The sequence below is a fragment of the Hippoglossus stenolepis genome, chromosome 11, assembly GCF_022539355.2.
Source record: "Hippoglossus stenolepis isolate QCI-W04-F060 chromosome 11, HSTE1.2, whole genome shotgun sequence".
Lineage (NCBI taxonomy): Eukaryota > Metazoa > Chordata > Actinopteri > Pleuronectiformes > Pleuronectidae > Hippoglossus > Hippoglossus stenolepis.
The window spans coordinates 23,378,816-23,401,429 of NC_061493.1; the positions used below are offsets into that span (position 1 = coordinate 23,378,816).

Sequence of the window (22,614 nt, forward strand, 5' to 3'; positions counted from 1 at the left end):
GGGCGTGGCAAAGGTGTTGCTATATATGTTTTTTCTATTTTTTTCACAAGATTTACAACAACAAATCACCGGTTTTTGTGGAACTGGTATATGACTATATACCAGTTCCACCAAATATGGTCATATATGCAGTTCACAAAGAACGTTATAGCGGAGATGATGGCAACGCGGCAAGTCGCCTATTTTTGGCATTGCCGTTGACGATCAACTTTAAATGGCGTCATCTCAACAACATGGAGATTTTTGTTTTGCCCTGAACAGATCAGTCTGTGCGTGGTAATTACTGACAGCGCTGCGTGATGGCGTGGAATGTAGTCGTGATTGAAGTGGCGTGGTTGAGCCGTTTCTCGGTCCCCCCATCTCCGCGGCCCAATCAGTACAACAACAGTACAACACTACCACCTGGTGGACAAATGCGAAACTGTAGAAACAGTCTCTGTCTCTAACAATTACTATAATAACAATTATTTATAGCAATAATATCTAAATTCTTACAACATATTTAATTTAGATTGAAGTTAATGTTGGCTCTTCTTATTATTATTATTCTAACAAATGATTTGGCTTTTGAGCTCAACATGCTCAAAAGTGGTGAAAATATCTATATTGACTCATCGTCACAGCGCCACCTGCTGGCGACAGAAAGTGACATGTTTTATACTTTGATGCACTGCTCCTGGCTGCTTTACAATAAACAGCTCAAGTGAGCTGAGACACGTCATTGGACCATGGTCAGAATCGTGACATTTCCTCAAACCATGCAACGCAGAGACATGCGCTTGGTCATCGATCGCTCTCTCCACTAACCGCAACAGGCTTCAAAATGCATGAGCTCGGGCACGTTAGTGCTACAACGGAGCCCTAGTTATCATTTCTCCACAATTGCAGGTTATTTTATCGGACTTTTACTTTCGAAGTCCTCACCGGAAGTGAGGTACCTAACAACAGTGTGTTTGACAGTGTGCAGCAGCAGCAGGAGGAAGATCTGCATCCTCCTCCTCCTCCTCCTCCTCGTCCTCCTCGTACATCCATCCAGCGACCGGCTCTCCTCTGCTCCTCCAGCCGCTGAGGGCCCACTGCGAACGGGTAGGAGGACGAACCAACACCCCCCTGGAAGAAATGGCCTTTTAACACCGGGGAGAATAAAACCAGAAGAGACATGAATCCTTCTTCCTCCTCCTCCTCCTCCTGCTCCTCCATCCTCCTGCTCCTCCTCCTCCTCGCCTCCCTGAGCCGCTCCTCCTCTGAGCGGAGACTCGGTGAGTACGCGGATGATTCTCGTCTTTGAACGGGGCTGATGCTCCTCAGCCATTTTGCAGCCGGAGCTCCGGAGGTTTGTGCGTCTGAGCCGCGAATTCACCTGGAAATCAGACGCGTTGTTCCCGCGAGAGAAACAGGTTCAACCCGGAGGAACTCGGAGGAATAAACTCCACAAATGATTTAAAATCAACGACCTCATTATATCAGTTTCCAGAACTGCTTCATAAAATCTGCAGAAAATAAATAACAAATACACACAACATGAAAATAAATACACGTTGTAAAATAATACTAAGCTCGTAGGATGAATTGAAAATAGGGAAAATCTAACTGATGGAAATTATTATAAAAATAATTAGGAATTAAATACAGAACAAAATACAACAGGTGATATAAAAAATATAGTACTGATTCATAATTACTTTATTAGAATATGGAAAGTAAAAGTAAATCCATTAAATTGTGTAATTAGAAAAGATAATTCAAGAATGATATTTACAAAATACAAATATGAATATTCAAATATACTAAATAAGTACTTATTTTGTACTAAATACTAATACTACAAAGTGTATTCGAACACTAGCTTAAATATGTATGTAAATGTTCAATATGCAATATATTTATTGATATTATATTCAATTATATATGAATGTTTATTAGTTAAAAACAATTGTAAAATGAAACTTAAAGAAATAAAATGCTGAATAGAAAAAAAAACTACTTAAACAAAAATAAAGAGAGTTCAAATTGTGATTTTACAACAGCGTATGAAATCAAACAGTAACAAACAGACGTGTGTGTGTGAACAGTCTCTGATGACATCAATGCAAAACAATGAAAAATGAGCTTCTCCAGTTTCTCCTGTTCCTGACAGAGGCAGCTATTGATTGTGTGTGTGTGTGTGTGTGTGTGTGTGTGTGTGTGTGTGTGTGTGTGACTGTACACATTAACATCTCTCATGCACAGAGTCTATATATAGCCGACACACGATATTCCCCCACTGGTTTGGGATGGAGACGCCTGATGCAGGGATGTGTTGCAGAGGAGGGTGAGAGCAGGAGGACGAGGAGGAGGAAGAAGCTGGTGCCGAGAGGGTCCAGACCCGCCTCCTCTTCCTCCTCCTCCTCTTCCTCCTGCACATTACATAACCAGCAAACAGTGAGTACGGCAGTATGGCAGCCGCAGGGACGAGACGAGCCGTAAAGCAACAGAGAGCACGGAGCTGCAGAGACAGAATACGTAGACACACGTTCTCCTAAAGGTTCTGTGCTCTTATTAGCTCCGACCAGGACGTTTTGTTTGTTCTCTGTCTCCACGAGCAGATTATTCACCTGAACGTTCAGGATCTGGAAGCGAGGGGATGAGGTCTTGACTCAGAAACAGTGTCCAGGTTTATTACAGAAAAGCGGTGCCAAATAAAGACCTGTACAAATGACAGTTCCCTCGGCTCCACAGAACAAAACCCGACTCAAAGCAACAAACATTACTGCTACGTGCACGTGGCTGGAATCTGACGTTGAAACCTGTTTTATAGCTCCTTCAATCAGCAGGCAGCCACGCCCCTCCTGGAAACAGGCAGCGGACAGTTTCCTATTTTAATCAAATTTTTAAAATGCCCGTGCAGATGTTTTTGTTTATATTCAGCAGATTGAAAAACTCTGTCCACCCTCACTGCTGATGTCCCTACAGGTGCAAACACAGGAAGTGTTCGGCCACTTCCTGTGTTTGCACCTGCAGCAAATGGAGGGAGAGGTGATTAACAGGAAACATAAATAATCAATGTAGTAACATCTTTATAATGTTAATAACATGAATTAATGAAAAACTGAACCAATCAACACTAATTAAACGTCACTATATTTGTCTGTTTTATGTTTTTAGTCACGATTGAATGGAGAACGATGCCAAACACAACCTGGATTTGTGTTTTATAGCTGTGAACTAATGAGATATGGTTGAATGAAACATTTAACAGAGGATAATTCTATTCCAGGGACAAAAGAGGGACACTAATAACTTTTCCGATCACGTTTGAGCAGCTTTGGTTTCTCGCAGGCAAACGTAAAAACAGGTGGAACATACAGAGACTGAAACTCAGCTGGAAGAACTCTTTACATTTTGGTTTGGAATCCAAGAATTGTTTCACTTTCTTTAACATCGTGACGTTTCTCAGAGAATTGTTCATCGTCTCTTGATACAAACGTGGCTGCGTCTACCTGTACTTGTCTCTGATTGGTCGGTAGACGGGCGTGTGTGTGACATCAGCGTGTTGTCAGTTCTGCTTGTGTTCGCTAACTTTTTAAATAAGGTGCGTAAAAAAAAAAGTATTTCTCTTTCGAAAAAGAAGGAACCGTTCACTTTGATGATTTCGTTGCGTTTGTAATATCATTAGTTTTATTACCAGCAAAGTAAACATCCTCGCCGTTCATATCGTCGGAGGGGAAGACTGCAGCTTCTTCTTCCTCCTCTTCCTCCTCTTCTTCTTCTACTCCAACAAAGTGTTTTCACTGCAAACCAACAGAGCCCTGGTTCTGTTTGATCCAGACCCAGAACTCCTCTTCTGCTCTGAGGAACCTTTCACACCTGATGTTCAGGTTCAGACCTTTATCGTCAACATCTTTCGAGAAATAGTTTTGTTTAATCAAAGCACCATAACTTGAATTATTAGGAGGGTCTGGTCACACAGGATGTGATTGGACAGTGCGGTTTTTATCCTTAAATGTTTTTCTGTTGATCCATTGATGTCTTAACAAGTCCAATACTGATTGGTTTGTCTCACACGCACTGGGACGCCTCCTACCTTGTCTGTCTTTACGATTGCTTTAACACGCTTCATAGAATAAACAAATGGGTAAATAATCTTTAAACACTGATTGCATGAACTCAGGAGTCTGGTGACAGGATCCCTGTAGATGTTACTTAATGGACCTGTATATTACCATATTTCATCAAAAGGGATTTTCTACAGTGACCACGGGCACAAAATATTCTTGGAAAATCCGCAAAGTTCCTCTGATTTCCCTCCAGGGTCTCAAAGTGGAACTCCGGTGAGGAGACCGTGGCCTTATTGTACTTTATGGACATTTATAATCCCCTGTGGCTCTGCTGTAATATTCTCATAAAAGTGAAATATCGATGCTGTGTATTTATACGCAGCTGTAATGTGTCTGCAGTGCACAAGTGACCTTGTTGTGTGTTTTCATTCCTGGAGGAAATAATGAAAAAAGCAGAAGCAACAGAATAAGGGGCAACGATAAGGCAAGAACTACTGGATGGATAATATAATAATATAATAATAATTCATGGATCATGAGGAAAATATTATAATAATATCAGACTAGTTTAGGGGACTGATGTTTATGAGTTTGTGCAATTTTTGGTGCGGATCTATCAAATCTGCATCTGGGGAATTTAAATGTGGATTCAGTTTGGGCCTCGAGGTTTGAACTCTACTGAGTCACATTCAGATTCAGGCAACTTTGTTAATCCCAGAAGGGCAAATTGTTACCGTCTGAAACATTCATGTAAATAAATAAGAATAAATCAATGAGTAGCCACAGTCACACACCAGTGCACAAATATAGAACACCAGTAACAACCATCAGCAACTTTAAGGGTTTAGAATCCTGATTAAAATCACAATTCAGGACATGAGGGATAATTCCCTCGACTGTCACCACCCGGCAACACCAGCTCAACATTTTATTCAGGCTGATTGGTGGGTCGGGTCGCGGCCGAGCGGCTGAGGTGTGTTCTCACAGGTGCTGTTATGTCACAGAATCTCCAGACTTTCTACAGACTTTAAACTCGGCGTCCAGGCGGAGAAAGACACGTCACACTTACTGCCTCCTCCAGGAAACTGTGGAGGTGCAGCCTATGTTTGCTTGTGTCGTCAACAAGCTCCCGGTTGCCTTAGTTTCCTGTGCAATCACGGATTGTACCAACATCTCGAGCAAAGTGTTGGAGATGGTGGTCCCTCTATAAGAAACTCTCCCGGTGAGAGGCAGCGTCTATGAGATCTACAGTTAAAGAACGCTGCGAATACAGATGGACGGATCAGTGCTGCGTCTTTGAACAATGAGTGGACTGGAGGAGAGGAGGAGGATGAGAGGAAGGGGATAAAGGGATGAGAGAGGAGGTGATGGAGACAGAGGGGAAAGACAAAGAGAGATTACTTCCAATTTAGGGCCGGGCTGTTCGCACACACCTCCTGTTGGAGAAGTGGATTTCCTTCAGCTGAGCTGCAGCAGAATAAAAATGATCAAATGCTGCAAATCCCTCGTTTTGTGCTGCTCTGATTCGTCAGGTGGCGTTTCGCTGTGATTGATCATTTCTGTTCGGAGCTGAGGCCCAAACAAATTGGATTGTCGTCGTTTTAATAAACAAAAGGAAACACTGAATGCATGGTACACAACAGAAAGCATGTCTCACACACACACACACACACACCGAGTTAATTAGGAACCCCCTGTTTGATCAGTCATGGCGAAAAAGCTGAAAGTGATTCAGCCTCAACACAAATAAAAGCCCAGGGGCCAGAACGCTTTGAAGCTCGGTGCTTTTCCTCTGGTCACTGTTGACTTCTTATCGACTGGCCACGGAAGTGTCGCACGCCTGCACAGATAACATTGTGTGGTGGAAAACCGGAAAGGTCAGGGGGGGGTTTGCTGGTTTGTAATGGAGACAGAAGTCCACGCTCCAGAAGTACGATGGATTAGTCTCAAACGAATTAGTCTCAAATACTGATTACGATTGTTTATTTCCTTTGCTCTTGTTTGTCTTATTATCATATTGTCAATCATACGTGAATTACTCTGAACTGCACTAACCTGCGTGACAGGTCCCATATGAATACAGTTTGATTGATTATTCCTGTAATATTACGACTTGATCTCGAAGTCTATGGACACACACACACACACAAGTTTGTACGAGTAATGGAACCGCTGCTCGTATCTTTCAAGGTGACTCTGCTCTCTCAGTTTAATCATTGGCCCTCGGGAGCAGCAGGTTTCTGATGCAAACAGACAGATGGCATTGTGGGAAATGTAGTGCGTTATGGCCCAGGAGGCGTTAAAGGCCACAGCCTGGACGCTGCTCTTTGCTCACAGGGTGAAGCTGATTGAAATTCCGTGCGTCCCGCGTCGCCGACCTGGCGTCAGTCCACAGTGAAATACTGCAGCCTGTTTTACACTCTGCTGCGTGGAGGGAGGAAACCGGAGAGCAAAAACTCAGGGTGGCAGCAGAAGTCCAAACGTACGTCCTCCCGTTCTAACTGGAGGACGGGAAATGGAAGAAAGTCTCCTCTCCCATTTCCCTCTAAATCCTCTGTATATCACGTCATGTGACAGTAAAGGTTGTTTAAGGAACTTTGGCAACAATAACTTCACAAAATGAAGGTTATACTTTATGGTTGAATGAATGAGTCGTTGTGTTTGCAGAGGCCCCGGGCAAAGACGGAGGTTCGTTACCTTGGCGATGACACCAGATTTAATCCTCACTCGATCTTTACTGAACTCATTGTTTGGAAGCACAGAGCTTCACAAACTGTGGAAACCAAAAGATCCTGAAATCACAACCTCACTGTCGAATGTCAAAATGAAACCTGTGGAACTGATTTGAATGTTTTGATAGTAAAACGAATGCTAACGATTGATGACCATTTTATTTGTGGAGCATCTCGTAATACACGAGTCCCCCATGCTGACAAAATACAAATAAAAATGAACCCACTTGATATTGATGATTCATCAGCTGCTGTCGTTGCTTCAATATTTTATTGGACGTAATTGTCTGTTTTTCTGTGTTTTGAATAAATCATCGTGCAGCATTTTGTATTATTATGTAATGAATCCCTTTAGTTGTAAGCCTCTGCGTATTCTCTTTGTCGCTTGTTTATTTTTTCCGCTCGAATTATCACTTTCTTTGAGGAAATTGGCCCAAACGCTGCATGAAACCCCCGAAGCTGCTGGAAAGAAACTCTGGAGTCTTTGTAAACAGCATTTCCACATTCCATGTTTCCGCCTTGAACGAGGCTCCGGTTACAGAGATGCAAACAAATCCGGCTTTGGGAGATTCTCACTTTAACCACACGATACGAGTTTTACACGACTTCGTCCTGACACGTCCTCATTAGAGACAGAAACCCTAAATCTCCGTGTGGGGCGAGGGGAAAACCACCGCCGCTCTTTGATCGCTGCAGAGCAGAGCGGCACTCAGCGACGAGCACGCGTTGCCACGGTTACAGCATCCCCCATCGTTTCACAAGGCAACCTGCCTGTTGAAGTCCCTGGAGTATTTTCCTAATGTGTGTGTGTGTGTGTGTGTGTGTGTGTGTGTGTGTGTGTGTGTGTGTGTGTGTGTGTGTGTGTGTGTGTGTGTTTACCCCCACCTGAGTGCATGTATATTACGAATGCAATTGATTGCTGTCAACATTAGTACATTGGCTAAATAAACACTTTAAGCTTTGTGCCAGAAGCATCAAAGCAAGTCCGATCAGTGTTTGCACTAGTATATTAGTAATAGAAGTACTGAGTAGTACTTGTATGTGGACAGAAGCTAAATACTGGTTAAAGTGGTGGTGGGTGAGGGATTTGATTTGATTGTGTTAACCAGCCGGTTGTCTCTGTGTTTCTCTGACAGGTTGCCTGTTTGAGAGCGAGCTGTGTTCACCATATGAGATCTGTGTGAACGGTAAGAGATTTAAACCACACACGCATTTAACACGTGACAGGTCGATCAAAGTATAAACGCCAGGCACATGAACAACTGTGAAAATACATTAATAATATTATATATATATATGAGGGCAGTTACAGGTGAGGTGTCTTTTAAATCAGCCAAAATGCTTGAAAGCAAATGAACGACCTAAAATGACCATGTTCCATCTGCTAACATGGAGGAGGCAGGGTCTACACTGCAGCCACTTTATTAAATATGATAATATGTAGATTCACACTTCTGTGTTGTGTAGTTAAACACACTCACATATAAATAATCCCCCCTCCCGCCTCCAGAGGAAGGAAACGCCTGCTGAGAATCAACCTAGAATCAAAACAGAGAAGTTGTTCACAGATAATCATCAGCATTTGTACTTTATACTGTTTAAAATCTGTGTCTCCACTTGGTGAGGTGGATGATAACCGGCTCACCGATCATGTGTTTGGTGGGAAGCTCTTGTTTGTGCAGATCAGACTTCACTTATCAACCTTTAGGTCAAAGACGGAGCTGCGACAGAACGCGATCATCTGTTGCAGCCTCTCATTAGGGATGGGCAGTGTGTTAGGAGTACACAGTACACAGTACACAGTACACAGTACACAGTTGGCCGAGCGTGTTTATTCCAGGTAGGGTGTGTTTGTTTTGATTTTATTATCTTGGTCATTTCCTGTCTGGGCAGCGTCCTTTTGAAATGTGCCCCGTAATCTAATCCTGCGTCGGGTGCAGTGAAAATAAAAGATTATATCCTCGTCTAATTTAATTTTTTAGCTGAGCTCAGACGACTGTGTAGCTTCAGGTGACCTCGATTAATGTACTAGTGAATTAGTGAGCCTCGTGTAATAAAAATGTGTGACTAATTACTGATTCTTATGTAGCCGCTGATTGGGTCCCTTGGTTTCACGACAGAGCTGTAATGGGGCTCATCTTGAAGGGAACTGACTCAGCATGGGGAAGAGACTACGGTTCAGTTCCACTGAGTGACCTTCGTTAACTCGACAAGAGCAGAGCTGATTTCTCGGCTGCCCAATGTGTGCTGTGGAAGTGTTGTTATTCTGTGCTGAATACAGAGTGTGTAAAACATCAGGCCTGCGGATTTTTACAAGAAAACATTAAAACCATGAAAAGCACCAGAGAAAAACCTTTTTTTATTGTGTAGTTTTACAGTTTAACATCAAATTTGTTTTGGATTATGAAATCATTCGATCGTATCACAAAGTTTGAACTTGTTTTTGACTGGTTGGTAAAACAAATGGTAAAAACAAACAAAAAGAGTCCAAAAATACTTGACCCATGAAATTGATAATTATCCATCCACAAGCAGTGGAATGAAAACAGTTTTTAGATTCTGTGTGTGTGTGTGTGTCTGTGGCGTGTGAACCTGGATCACTGCAGAACGAGCTCCACGCCCTGATGAGTGGGACGCAGGAGGGAAACACCCGGATATGGTTTATTTACTTCAGATCGTACGAGGTGCTGAATCTTCAGGGCTGATAAACTGTGGGTTAAACAGGTCAACACATCCAGTAACGGCCCAGGTGTTCCTTCCCCTAACAACACACACACACACACACACACACACACACACACACACACACACACACACACACACACACACACACACACACACACACACACACACACACCCTGCTTCCCCTTGATTAGCTGTGAGGGACAAAAAAAGCACTTGATGCAGATCACCATGGCAACAGGCTCTAGAGGAGCAGCACTAAACGGGCCCAGTACCCGTCTGAGCCCTGTTGCATGTTGTCTCCTGAACGGCAACAGTTGTCGTGTCACAGTTGTCTTATATATATATATATATATATATATATATATATTATAATCATTACAGTGGTTTCCTCCTTCCAGTTGTCGCTTGCTGAGGGTTGATGGAAGCTTTTGAAATCTCTGTTTTAAAGTCTCAGCGCAGGAATTGGCTGAAAGTTAACAATGTCTTCGGTTTAGTTTTAAACCCTGATCTGCTCCTGAGTAATATTTTCAGTGATTATCACTCAGGATGAGGAAATAATTAACGATGCTCGTGTCCTTTATCCTGTACTTTGGGTTTCTGGCAGCTCTTATCAGAGGTATAGCTAAATCATATAAGATGTTTGAAATATGCTGAACAAAGAAAGTCCGCAATGCTAGCACAAGTGTTTGGGCCTTTCACTCACTTACTTTCACAACACACAACAACAACAACAACACACTGGTCAGCACATTGTCGCTCCATCCTCCATCTTTACACAGCCTGTGCGTCAGAGAACGGCCCCATGAATCCTCATTCTGCTCTAATCTGGACCATTAATCAGGAGAAGACGCGTCTGGCTCTGAATTACAGGCCTGTGGTCGTGGAAACTGCAGATTTATGCATGTAAAGTGTAATTATGAGGGATAATTCAAGATGTTGCTTCTGGGAGACACAGAAATGGTGTCACGTGAGATCGCAGCTGGGAAACGAGAGGCCTGTGGAATTCTTAAAGATGCCACAAACATCCTTATAGCCTGAGCTGGTTACAACGGTTCGGATTTGACTTTCAGGCACCAGGTTGAATTTGTAGGGAAATCTGTTTTCCTGGTGTAAACAGGAAGAAGCTGATGCTCTGCCATTTGGAGCCAACTGAGCTGATTAAGGTAAGATTCACCAGATCTGGATCATGACCATAAGTAGATCCGGTTCAGGGACTAGTGCAGTGCCCGTTTGGAATGGGCCGGTTTTCTTTTTTTGCCAAAGATCAGTGTTGAGCTCTGAGGATTAACTCTGAAGTTCGGTTTTGGTGGAGTCCTGACTCGGAGGTGGTGATTTAATTGATTGTTTGAAAGAGTCTTCAAGCAGAACTGGACGGTTGAACCCAAGCAGTGCTGCAGATGAAAATCTTGGTCACCCAGTGTCAAAAGATTAAAATTTTAATCTCGTCCATGATACTGTGGCTATAGATGTGTTTAATAAAGAGGGATCATTCAGATGACAATCCTGGAATGCGCAGGGATGAAGGTGTATTCTGCGCAGTGAGGGAGAGGCTGGACTTGTACAGGAAGGTTTCAGAAACAGATAGAAACTTGACGGTGAATCCTAAATGTAAATACAGATGGATGTTTCCACTTCCTCCCATAGAAATCAAGCTGAGATGTTCAGTTTTACCGTTGTGGGCGCGTGTTTCGGCCTCGGTTGCAGAATCCTCACAGCCCTGGTCAGTCAGGAATCCAGACGTCCTCCCCCCTGCTCGTCGTCACTCCACAGCTCATCCCCGTCTCCTGACTCATTTGTAAACAACAGAATTTGGCCCGAGTGAAAGATCTGAGTTGACGGCAGCGTGGACCAGCCGCCGGTCATCCTCAGCCCGCCCGTTAAGTGGAGCTCGCAGTTTGATTGAGACGACCACAGTGACGCGGCGGCTATTTAAAGACGAGAGGCCTGAATTAGGATGTAGGAGTGTCGTTACGCAACACAACAAACACACACTCTCCCATGTACACACTCACACATGCAGACATCCAGTGAGAGAACAACCACATGTAGGATGATTAGAATGGACACCACGTAATTGTAGCATAGCAACACCTCAGTATTTTCACAGTAACCAAATACATTTATCTGCGTACTTCTACTTTACATGAGCGTCATCATTTTAAGTTACTTTATGTTTGATTTTTGCGTGTTCGATTCCCTGCTCTAAGTGTGTGTTCTGCGTGTTCACAGATGGCGTGTTCGGGAGGTGTCACTCTGTTCCAGTGAGGGAGGTTTACACCTACGATGTCTCCACGTCCGTAGTGCAACGCTTCAGGATGCTGCTGGACAAGCTGTCCAACAGAGGTCAGTCTCCTGCAGACGTCTCCTTCGCTTTCTCCATCCCAGTGTGTATATTTAATGAATACGAGTTATTAACTTATGTAACCTGAGCTCACAACAAGTAAAACAAACCAACCAACAAACAGACACGAGTGAAGTCAACGATTATGGAAGAGAGTTTAGCAGAAGTCTGATAACAGGATTTAGCAGTTACATGAAATCAAATTTATGTGTGTGTGTGTATATGAAATTGAGTTATTTAATAATAATAAGTTTGTCTTTTGGTAAACTTTTGTGCTAAACTGAAGGGACGTCTTCTTCTATCTGGAGACAGCTCCTGAGTTTACAGACTGATCGACAGAAATGAATCCTGGATAAAACACACGTTCAGTCTTTGGTTGAAAGAACCTTTACAGACTGAACAGGCTTGAAGGATTATTTTATTTTCAAGCCGAGTAGAAAACACTCCTTCAGAGGAAAGTGGAGATAACACCCTGAACTCATGTTGGTAAGGATTTATAAATCTGTGAGGGGTGGGAGGAGAGACACGTCACTGCGAGACAAATACGTAACAGCACCAACATGTGTGAGCATCTAAAAGACTTTTAAATATCACTTTTAGATCATGGGGACATTTTACACATGCACGCTGAGCGACTTCTTCCCCCGACCCGTACCTCATCCTTCCAAGCGTCGTGGAAATCCATCCGGTACATTTTGCTAACAAACAAATGGACGGAGGTGAAAATACCTTCTCTTCTGTGGAGGGGAAATCCTGAATTTCATGTGTTTATAACCTGAGTGAAATCTCCTGGTGAAACAAGTTGCTGTTATCGTAGTGTATCACTAGAGGGAGGCAGAGATCTGTGAGAACAGCCCATTGGCCAGTTGAGAGAATTTCATCCATTTTCATCATCAACATCAACAAGACAGGTTTCCTGACGCCTCTGACCTCTGACCTCTGACCTCCTCTCTGTACTATTGGTCATCTCGCAGATGAAGCTCATTTTCTGTTGCTCCCTCTGGATTGAAAGTTGCAGCTTCGGCCCTGACAACATCCCGCATCTTCGTCCAGCTCGGTTCAGTCTGTGAGAAGCGTGAATCTCCCGGTGGGGTGCTCCAACGTTTATTAACCTGCAGTGTCAGATGCCGTCTGTTCACCCGTCCCTAACGCCCATTTTCCCAGCCGCCATGGCTGCCGTTAAAGGACCCGTTTACGGCTCTTTGATGGCGAAAGCTGGCCTGACACGCCGTGCAGCTGTTGAGCGGCAGTCGGGGTCATAATTCATTTTGCAGGAGTCTAAAAACTGAAACGTTCTTTAACGAGCAGAGATGATTCCATCAGATTCAGAGGCCGAAGTGCACGTTGACTTTTCTGTTATTACTGGTCCAACATCATGTTGAGATTTAAGCAGCGGCAGGTCTTGTTGGACCATAGTTTTGAAAAAAGGTGTTTGATTCATTCATTCACTCGTTCTCTTACCAGTTAATGTGCGGCGTAAAGAATATTGAACATATGATTTAATGATCTATCTTAGAATTTTCATTTTCATTCTCCGGGTTCTGTTTCTTGAATATCAAATAACGTTAAACTTTTGTTGTGTAGAATTCCTGAAACCTAAATAGATCAGATGTGGGTTTCAGCAGGACCCAGATTCCATGAAATCCTATCACGTCCCCACTGTAAAAATGTTTGATATCATAAGGGAAGTTTCATTCTTATTTTAACCTCGGTTTTCACTCATTTCTGTTTGTTGGTAAATTGTAAACCAGTTTCCACCGAACTTGAGCTGCTCTCTAGCATTCCCTGAAACTATCTGGAGGGGCTGGACGTGGGAACCCAAATGTCTGTTGTTCACCTCCAGTCTCTCTGCCTTAAGGTTAGAGTTCAACATGACTTCTCTTAACCAGTGAGCTTTAAAACTGTTTTTCTTTCTGCTGCCACAGTCCAGTTTAGTTCTGCTTGACAAACTCCTGTCAGTCAATATTCAGTGCGTCTCTTTCCTCTCCTCCGAGCGTCTCTTCTTCCTGGAAACTTGAGTGTTGAGCAGCGGTGATGCTTCCCTTCTTATTTTCAAGTCTGCGTCCTCGGTGCTCGACCCGCGTCCCTGACATCACATCTGGAGCCTGTATTACTTCAGTCTTTCCATGACATCGTCGCTCATCTGCCAAATGCCTCGGTTCATGTTGTGCTTTGCGGCCATATTTCCTTTAACATTTAGTTCCGCCACCCCATCTGGTGCTGGCGCCTGCTCCTCTGGTCGGTTGCCAGGGAGCCGTGTTTGGATGCATGTTGAGCATAAGAAACAGACGCGAATGCCCCATCAGCCCATCAGGCTTGTCCTTTTGTGCACTCGCTGAAATGCAGAGGAGATTTTGTGGCTGTTGCTGTCGCTGCTGACGCTCTTCACTTGCCAAGTCCAGTAAACGCAGGAGAATGTCCGTTTGACTTCTGGTGCACAGACGGTTTAACAACCAGGGGATAAAAATGTAACCCGGAAGAAAAGCGACACGAATGGCCGAGCTGCTCGTCGGCGTGTCACTGTTTCAACAGCCGATACAAACAGATTTGCTGAGTCACCGAGACAGAACCTGTCTTTTAACTCGTAAACTTTCCACGTGGAGTTTGCATGTTTTTCTCCGGCTTCCTCCCACCATCAACAGTCGTGCAAATTAGCGTTGGGTTGTGCCCAACCCCTCTCGCCCGGTGTCAACTGATTGGCTCCAGCTAACGCCCTCCGACCCTCAAAAGATAAACAGTATAGAAAGGTTTAAAGGTGCAACACAGGAATGAGAATGAATGCAGTTATACCTCTGTAATAAGTGATGGGGACGTCCACACCGCTTCCCTCCTGCTGGGGGTGAAATGCTGCAGATATAATTCTCTGAAGTCGTATTTATTTTCTTATTTGAAACAACCCCTGGATATGTTTTTTGGTAATTAGTGTGTTCTGATGCGGTTTTAAAGCTTCCCTGTGTTTCTGTCTGCAGGTTTGACCTGGCAGGACGACACCACCCAGCAGGTTCTGTCCAAGGAGTTATCCAAGCTGAGGAGGATTCCCTACAGGCCGCAGCAGAGCGGACCTGTCTACAAAAGCAACATCAGGTCAGACGTTCCCCTGCTTGAATCTTCACTGGTTCTGTTCTGTTGCTCTCCCACCATGGGTCACCGGATCCTGTCTTTTCCATATTGGTTGAGACAGAACGCGAGCGGTTCTTCATCTCCGTCTCTGCGTGTCGTTAACAGGCCGGTAGCTGAGGCGATGGACCCGGTGGACCAGAGAGTGAAGCCAGTGGAGGTGGAGCTCAGCAGAAACCTGCAGTCGTACCTTCAACGTCTCGGCCTCCTCCCCAAGACGCTGTCCTCTGCCAGCCTGAGCGGCCCCGGCAAGGTGAGGGAATTCTGGGAGCTCACTTTGCATCTGTGGGTCTCTGTGCTGTACATAAAAGATGTTTAGGGCCTATCACAATGTTCCTCACCACATTCCTGCTCAATCATCTTATGTTAAGCAATTGGATCAGAAGTATGTTTTTAACAGTTAACTTCATCTCCTCTTGTTCCCAGTTTTACACGTGTGAGGGGGACGAGGAGTCGGGGCGTTTGTTTTTTACCCCTGCATCTGCATGTAGCCCCACCCTCCGTTCACAGTGCACCTGCCTCTGTCTATGAATAAAGTGCACACACATACACATGCAGTACACACCCGCGCACGTTCAAACAAGTACCCAGTCATATAAAAACTCCCACAAAGACTCGCACACCTTCACAGCAGGGGGCCCGGTGTCATCCCTCGCTGTCACTCTGCTCTTGCTTCTCCGTCCTAACTGATGACTTTTCCCAGCGTGACCGTTGAAAGCGAAATAATACCAGCGGAGGGTTCAGGAGTTCACAGCTCTAATTAATGACTCTCCATGTGACCGGTTCCTCCGCCTCGACCGCACAGGCCGTTCCCCTGCTGGGGGATTGTACCAAAGACCACGTGGGGCTGTAGCGGCCCATTTCAGGCTCAGGTTTTGGAGTGGAAACAAAAGGAACAGGAGGATAAGGGGCTCTGGAGGGTGCGGGGGAAATTAACTGCATATACTGTGCAACCAGAAGGGGCCTCGCACACACCAGTGCGACGACTGTGAGGAAGTTAACCGTTTATGTTGGCATTGTTATGATAATTTTACCGTTACTCCGGCTTGTAGCATCTCTGTGCTCCCAGGTGGGCGTTAATGGAGCCGCCAGTGACAATTTGCTTTTATCGCAGCCGATGGATATGCTAATATGACGGCATAATTGGATTAATAACTTGTTTTTCAAAAATTGGCTTTATTTTCATGTCAACAATTATTTTGTTCAGATGTTGAATGAAAGTCTCATATTAACGCAACGTGTGGGGCCTGCACTGAACTGCTCTCACTGAGCCGAGTGGGAGCAGGAAATTCAGCCACGTTCTGATTTGTTATGTCTCTAAACTTACACACAGTATATCTATTTTCATTCTCTTTATAATACTTTCGTGTAAAGCACAGAAACAGAGTCTCAAACCGCCTTCACGCACATTTGAGATTCATTATTTTGTTTGAAATTTATTTTAAATAATTTGTACGTAAAGCACCTAAACACTGTCAGGGCATTGTGCTATAAACACCGACAAACAATACGACAGGGGTGAAAACATAACAGAAGAAAAAGGTCCTGAAGTAAATATGTTTCATTATACGGATCAAGAAACCTTTCATATAACTATTTAAATCACATATATTCATTTTATACGATTGAAAGTAAAGTGGTTGCGACATATTCATGACTCCACTTGTTTTAAAAGAAGTCAGTTTCTATAGAACTCTATGATATACGTCAGTAAAGTTTTCCGAAGGAGTTTATGTCTCAGTCTCTAGTTTCAAGTCTTCTTCAATCGTCTGAGGTTTATTTAAATTGAATTCTGATAATTTAGAGTCAAACAGACCATAAAGCACCGGATGTATTGGGGGGTGTATACCACAGTGTGATTGGCAGCTCGTACCGTCCAATGGGTGCAGGTTGCAGGTGTAGATGGGCGGGCAGTGTCCTCCAGCTCTCAGTCTGGCTCCACCCCCCATTCCTCCAAATATGGTTACTTCTGGTTTTTAAAATCTAAGATGGCGCCGGATAAAATGAAGAGGCTTCAGAACAACAGCTCAGAAACCAGTTGGTGACCTGGACACCCCATAAACTCAGGGTTAATGTTTTCATAATGAAAAGTATTTTACGTTGCGGCCGTGTTTATATTTAGCTTCTGAACATCCTTGTTGTTATATTAGTCAATTAGCAGACAATTATTTCCTATGCGCATACTACTGGGGTCCAATTTTCTGCTCTAGCCTTTACAAACACCTTTTGATTTGAATATCGATCCCAAGTTTATCTCCTTCTCTGGAGCATAGTGATCTTTTTATATCCAAATGGACCAACGTTGCTGTGAATACATGCGCTTGTCTTCCCTCTTTCAGAGTGACCGTTTCCAGTCAGGCATCCCTGCAGACGTTCATCGCCCCAAGGCCCAGACTTCGGCTCAAAACTCCTCTCCCTCCAGCTTCTCTCCACTTTCATCTATCAACCTGGAGAAGCAGAGACCTCTCGTTGACCAGCTCCTAGCCCACGCAATCGGAGCGACCTTCTCCTGGGCGCCCTGAGTATCTCTCTGGGCGCCTGTCACTCCCTGCGGTGGTGGGAGTGAGCCCAGAGGAGCCCGGGGCCCCCTCGTCTCGCCTGGGCCCTCCTTCAGCAGCGCGGTAAGAAATCCTGGGCTCAGAAAAGAGACGTAATTCCAGGCTCGTGAAGATGGGGAGAACTCAGAGACTTCAGTCAAAAGAACCGCTCTCAGATGTGAGGCCAGATCGTGTTTTTAACATCAGGAAACTCACCAGTGTGTTTATACTGAGACGTAGAGCTTGGCTGTAGATCAGGCAACACACGTCATTCACTTGCAAGTCGATCTCATCATCCAGCGCTCTCAGACAAACACATCTTTTATCTTTAACTCTGAATGTTGAAAACACGAAGGATTTGATTCACATTCATTTGAATTTCACTCAGGTCACTTTACTTTCAAATACTGTCAACTGTAGTTTGGGTGTTGTGTTCCTGTTATGTCTACATTTGAAGTATTCAACGGAAAATTGGGCTTAAAGCTTACAAGACCTACTGGATGTTGGTAAACTGCTTCACTACAGTCTATTTATTAGCTTTTTTATCATATCCCATCAACTGCTTCCACGGATAAAAAAAATTACTCTTTATTAGATTCAAATTTTTGTTCTGTTTTTGGTCTCTACCATTTCCTGAGGGATATGATGCATCTGGCTGGTCTCTGATGGAGTTTGTCTGAATTTTCTTAAGACTGATCAATATAATTTAAATGCTTTATTAAGGCAATCTTTGGATTTAGAGCTTTTGAATGTTTATTCAAGAAAAACAACATGAGGAGGAGAAGAGCTGAAGCTGGAGCGCAGGAAATCCAAGCACAAACGGGGTTCATTTGAGAACGAGTGCAGGGTTTTGAAAGAGAGCATTATGAAATTTGTTGTGAAATCAATAAGTCTCGATCTAAAACTGAAAGACCACGCTCATAAATACAGAGAAGAAGAAAAAACGCATTAGGGTTAGGGTTAACATTATTCTTTATTCAAACTTTCAGTTCGTTCACACATTTCATCAGTAAAGTCTGTTCAGTGACTCTTGTTCAGTGATTTCATGGACACACAATCAGTTTGTTTCACCTCCGTCTCACATGTGGAAAAGAAACAAATAATCATCTCATTGATGAGGATCAGGATCAATACAGGTTCTAAAACATCACACAACCTGATTTCTACTTTGATTTAGAAAACAACAGCAACATTAGATCTTTCAAACACATTCTGTCAGTGTAATTAGATTTCTGTCTTTACAAAGTGAGAACTGAATGTGCTGTGCAGTAAAGGAAGGTCAGTGTTTGATTGACAGCTGATCTCTGTGCGGAGCAGAAACGTCACCCTGACAGAACTTTGATCAACAAACATGGAGACAGAAGAAGTTAAAGATTTAAACACAGAATCTAAATCACTGCTTTTAATGACTCAGTCTATTTGAGTTTACAGAACTCAGCTGTGGATCCATACAAATAAACCTAACTCCAGCATAGAGAGGCTGAGTGAATGTGGTCGTGACACTGCGGAGGAGAGTCATGGTGTCAGAGACGCTGTAGAAGGACAGAACACCTGCACTGTGATCCAGGTACACTCCTACTCTGGAGGGCAGAGGATCTGACACTGGAGTCTTGATCTTCTTTTCAGAAAAGTCATAACTGGTTCCATTACAATGTAACATCCAAGATTTATCATTGAATCCAAATCTACATTCAGGTGAGTCTCCTGCTCTGCTGATATCCTTGTATGTAACTGCTACACCAACTCTTCCTCTCACCTCCACCTCCCAGTAACAACGTCCAGTCAGACTCTCTCTACTCAGGACCTGAGACTTAACAGTGAATCTGTCTGGGTGATCAGGATAAGCCTGATCTTCACTCATATATGTTACTTTTCTGTTTCCCTCAGATAATAACAGATGTTTGTTTGCTGTGTTTGGATCCAGTGTGATTTCCTGTCTTAAGAATCTTAAGAAGTCAGCTCTGGTCTCTGGCTCTGGTTGTGGTTGTGGCAGTAAAACATCCACTTGCCTCTCAGCCTGTTCTGGTGCATCTTGGAGTCCAATGTTCTCCAGCGCCTCCTCTAAATCAGCTAACATGGTGTTTTTCTCCAGGACAGGCCTCGGTGTGAAGGTCTGTCTACACTGAGGGCAGCTGTAGCTTCCTCTCTCCTCCTCTTTGTCCCAGTGGGTGTTAATACAGCTCTTACAGTAGCTGTGTCCACAGCCAGTAGTCACCGGATCCTTCAGTAGATCCAGACAGATCGAACAGCAGAATCTTTCTCTGTCCAGTTGATTTTCTTGCTGCTCCAATTCATTCCTCAGTGACAATGACCAATGACCAATGAGTTTCACTGTGTTAGCTCCGGTCTGTGTCTCTGCAGTGAATGAGGTCTGTCAGCTCCGACACTTCAGCCTTGTTGGTTCCACCCATCCTTTAAATGTAGATGTGATGGGAAGAGAATGAGGAAATATATGGACAGAATAGAACTGGGTGTGTACAGTGAGGAACATCAAGCTTTGCAGATTCCAGGAAGAGGAGCAGCACTTTACAAAATAGAACTGGGTGTGTACGAAGACGGAGGCTTATCAAGCTTTTGCAGATTCCAGTAAGAGGAGCAGCACTTTACAAAAAAAAATTGGTAAACAACTCTGGGTTTGTTGATGACTTTGTTCCTCAATTTCAGTTACATTTGAAAACATAGACAAACTGTGTCATATTAGAGAAGAGCCTCCTACAGATGCCTGGTTTTTGTTTTTTAATCTCTCTTTCATTCCTTGGAAAATAGTTTTAAAATGTAACCGTTTAAGAAGTGATACAAAAATAATCTTGATCAACCAGCCAACAAACCAAACCAACAACCGGGACAAAATAATCTAATTCTTTCTGCATCATTTCACCTCTCAGTGATAATGACTGTCTGAGTCGCACTGTGGTAGAAGTGTAACCATGAGCTCCTGTCAGCTCGGGCACATCACCACATGTTGGTTCATCTCCAAGTTGTGATGAAGGGGAAGAGAGGGCAGGAAACAAATGGAGAAGAAACAGAGCTGGGTGTGTTTCAAAGTATGAAGAAGGTGGAGGGTTATCAAGCTTTTCCACATTCCGGTAAGAGGAGCAGCACTTTACGATGAAACCTGGATTCAAACTTTGATTTGATTTGAGTTGTATAATACATGTTGACACCTTTCGGTTTGTTGATGACTTTGTTCTACATTTTAGTTACATTTTACTTTTTATTTGTTAAAACATTGATAAAAGTGAATGGTCTCAAAATGAAACCCCTCCTCATCTGGAACCATTCCCTGGGAAAATTGTTCAAAATATCGAACTGTTGAAAAATCCTGGATCTGCCCCTTGAACCAACAAATCAACAAACAAACAAACAAGCCAAACAAACCAACTAATCAACCAACTAACCAATAAACCAACAAACAAACCAACTGACTGACCGACAGGCGAAAACATAACATCCTTTAACTATGATAGAGAGGGTTAAAACTAAACTTTAATTCAACTATTAAAACTGCAGTATCGTATTTTCCTCACATATTTAGCAAAGTCCTTTGGGTGATATGTGACAACTGGTCAATTTCAGAACATTTAAATGTTTAAACTACGCTTAAATGTCCCTAACTAATAGCTTAAAAATTGCTAAAAGTAATGAACAACATGGCAAAATTACGCCCTGGCTTATTTAGGGACTTGGAAGTTTATAGTTGTTGCCCAGCTTTATAGATGTTTTTGCAGCCTTTAGTAGAAGAATATACATGCAACTCGCGACGGGTTACACAGTGGTTCCTCTGCCACGACTCAGTGCGCGACTGAAATGAGCCACAGCGCGCTCCCCATCTCCTCCCTCCTGTGAAAGGACAGCCCCGATCCCCACATTACTGGCATCAGTGTCCACTATGAAAAGCTTTTGGGCATCGGGGTAGGCTACGACCGGGGCTTCAGTGAGGGTTACCTTGAGTCGGGTGAAGGCTGCCACACAGGCGTCACTCCAGTTGAATGGACGTCCCTTTTCTGTTAGACGGTGGAGTGGGCTGGCGATGATGGCTGTTTCAGGTGGCGGACCGACAAGCTGTGTGATTGATGTTGAAGCAGGTTGTGGTTGTGCAGGGCTGATGGTGGCCAGAGGGGTACAGGAACTCGGTGCCTGCTGTACAGTGGCTGCTTGAGGGTTGGTTGATGGTCTCTTGACAGGTTCTTCCTCTTATGACCAGACTGGAGTGCCAGTCTCTTTGCCGAGGGTTATGGTTTTCCCTGACAAGTCAACCCGAGCTCTCCAGCGGGTAAGCAGGTCAAGGCCGACGATGCACGGGTCTTGGATTTTGGCAAGCCAGAGCTCACTCTTCAGCTCCTGGTCTCCAACCCGAACTGCAACGGTTGAGGCCGGACTTGACAGACCTCCTCAGGCTCTTCCTCTTCAGTGGCACTGATGGCTGCCCTGACCTGTAGTCTGGGAGGAGGGGCTCTCTGCTGGGTAGACTGTGTGGAGAGCACCCCTTCTGCTCATTCAGCTTCATGAAGGGCCTGCATGAAAGAACGGGGGCATGCTTAAGGCGGACATGCTGGCCAGCTCCTCTTGGGCAGTGGCATCAAATTGATTGTACCATGATGGGCCTCTCTGCACATCTGCGGCGAAAAGCATCCAGGCCCTCTCAACTTGATGGTGGAGGCTGGCCAGTTGCTCTCTGCTCTGATCGGTGAGGGGCCGCAGCCGAATCGCCTGCAGTACTGTGGTCAGGCCATGGAGGGTCCTGCTGTTCTGCCAGGGAGGTCAAGCAGCACTTGTAATGCCTTTCCTTCCAATGCCAGGGCCAAGAAGTGTGTGGCAGCCTCTTTGTTGTCCCAGCAGCTGTGCGATGCTGCTAGTTGAACCTGGGAGAGGTACGGTTCTAGCGGTTTCAACCCGTTGTACTTGGGCAGCTTTGCTGGTGACTTAGATGATTTCTTTCTCCATTCCACTTCCGACACCAATGTTGCGAGTGCGTGTGAGAATGTAAAGGCTGCACAGGGAACTCTCTTCAAAGCTCTTGACTTGCGTCTCATTCACCGCACAACAGCGAGTTGAATGGTTTATTTACACTTAACATTAACATTCTCATATGAACAGTGACTCGACCCCATCACAGACACTACATTTCACAGTCATGGTGGTTGCACAAGTGAACTTAAGTAAAC

The 22,614-nt window shown here is 44.1% G+C and overlaps 1 protein-coding gene and 1 non-coding gene across 2 annotated transcripts in view; one reads left to right on the forward strand and one right to left on the reverse strand.

Moving 5' to 3' along the window:
• The window catches only part of LOC118117888 (receptor-type tyrosine-protein phosphatase N2), a 238,940-nt gene that overhangs the window by 206,178 nt on the left and 10,148 nt on the right, over nucleotides 1-22,614 (reverse strand). The gene's annotated exons all lie outside the window — the stretch shown is intronic.
• On the forward strand, nucleotides 1,173-8,931 carry LOC118103909. Its single transcript, XR_007034714.1, has 3 exons — nucleotides 1,173-1,259; nucleotides 7,906-7,956; nucleotides 8,890-8,931. It is a non-coding gene; the product is annotated as an uncharacterized LOC118103909 (transcript).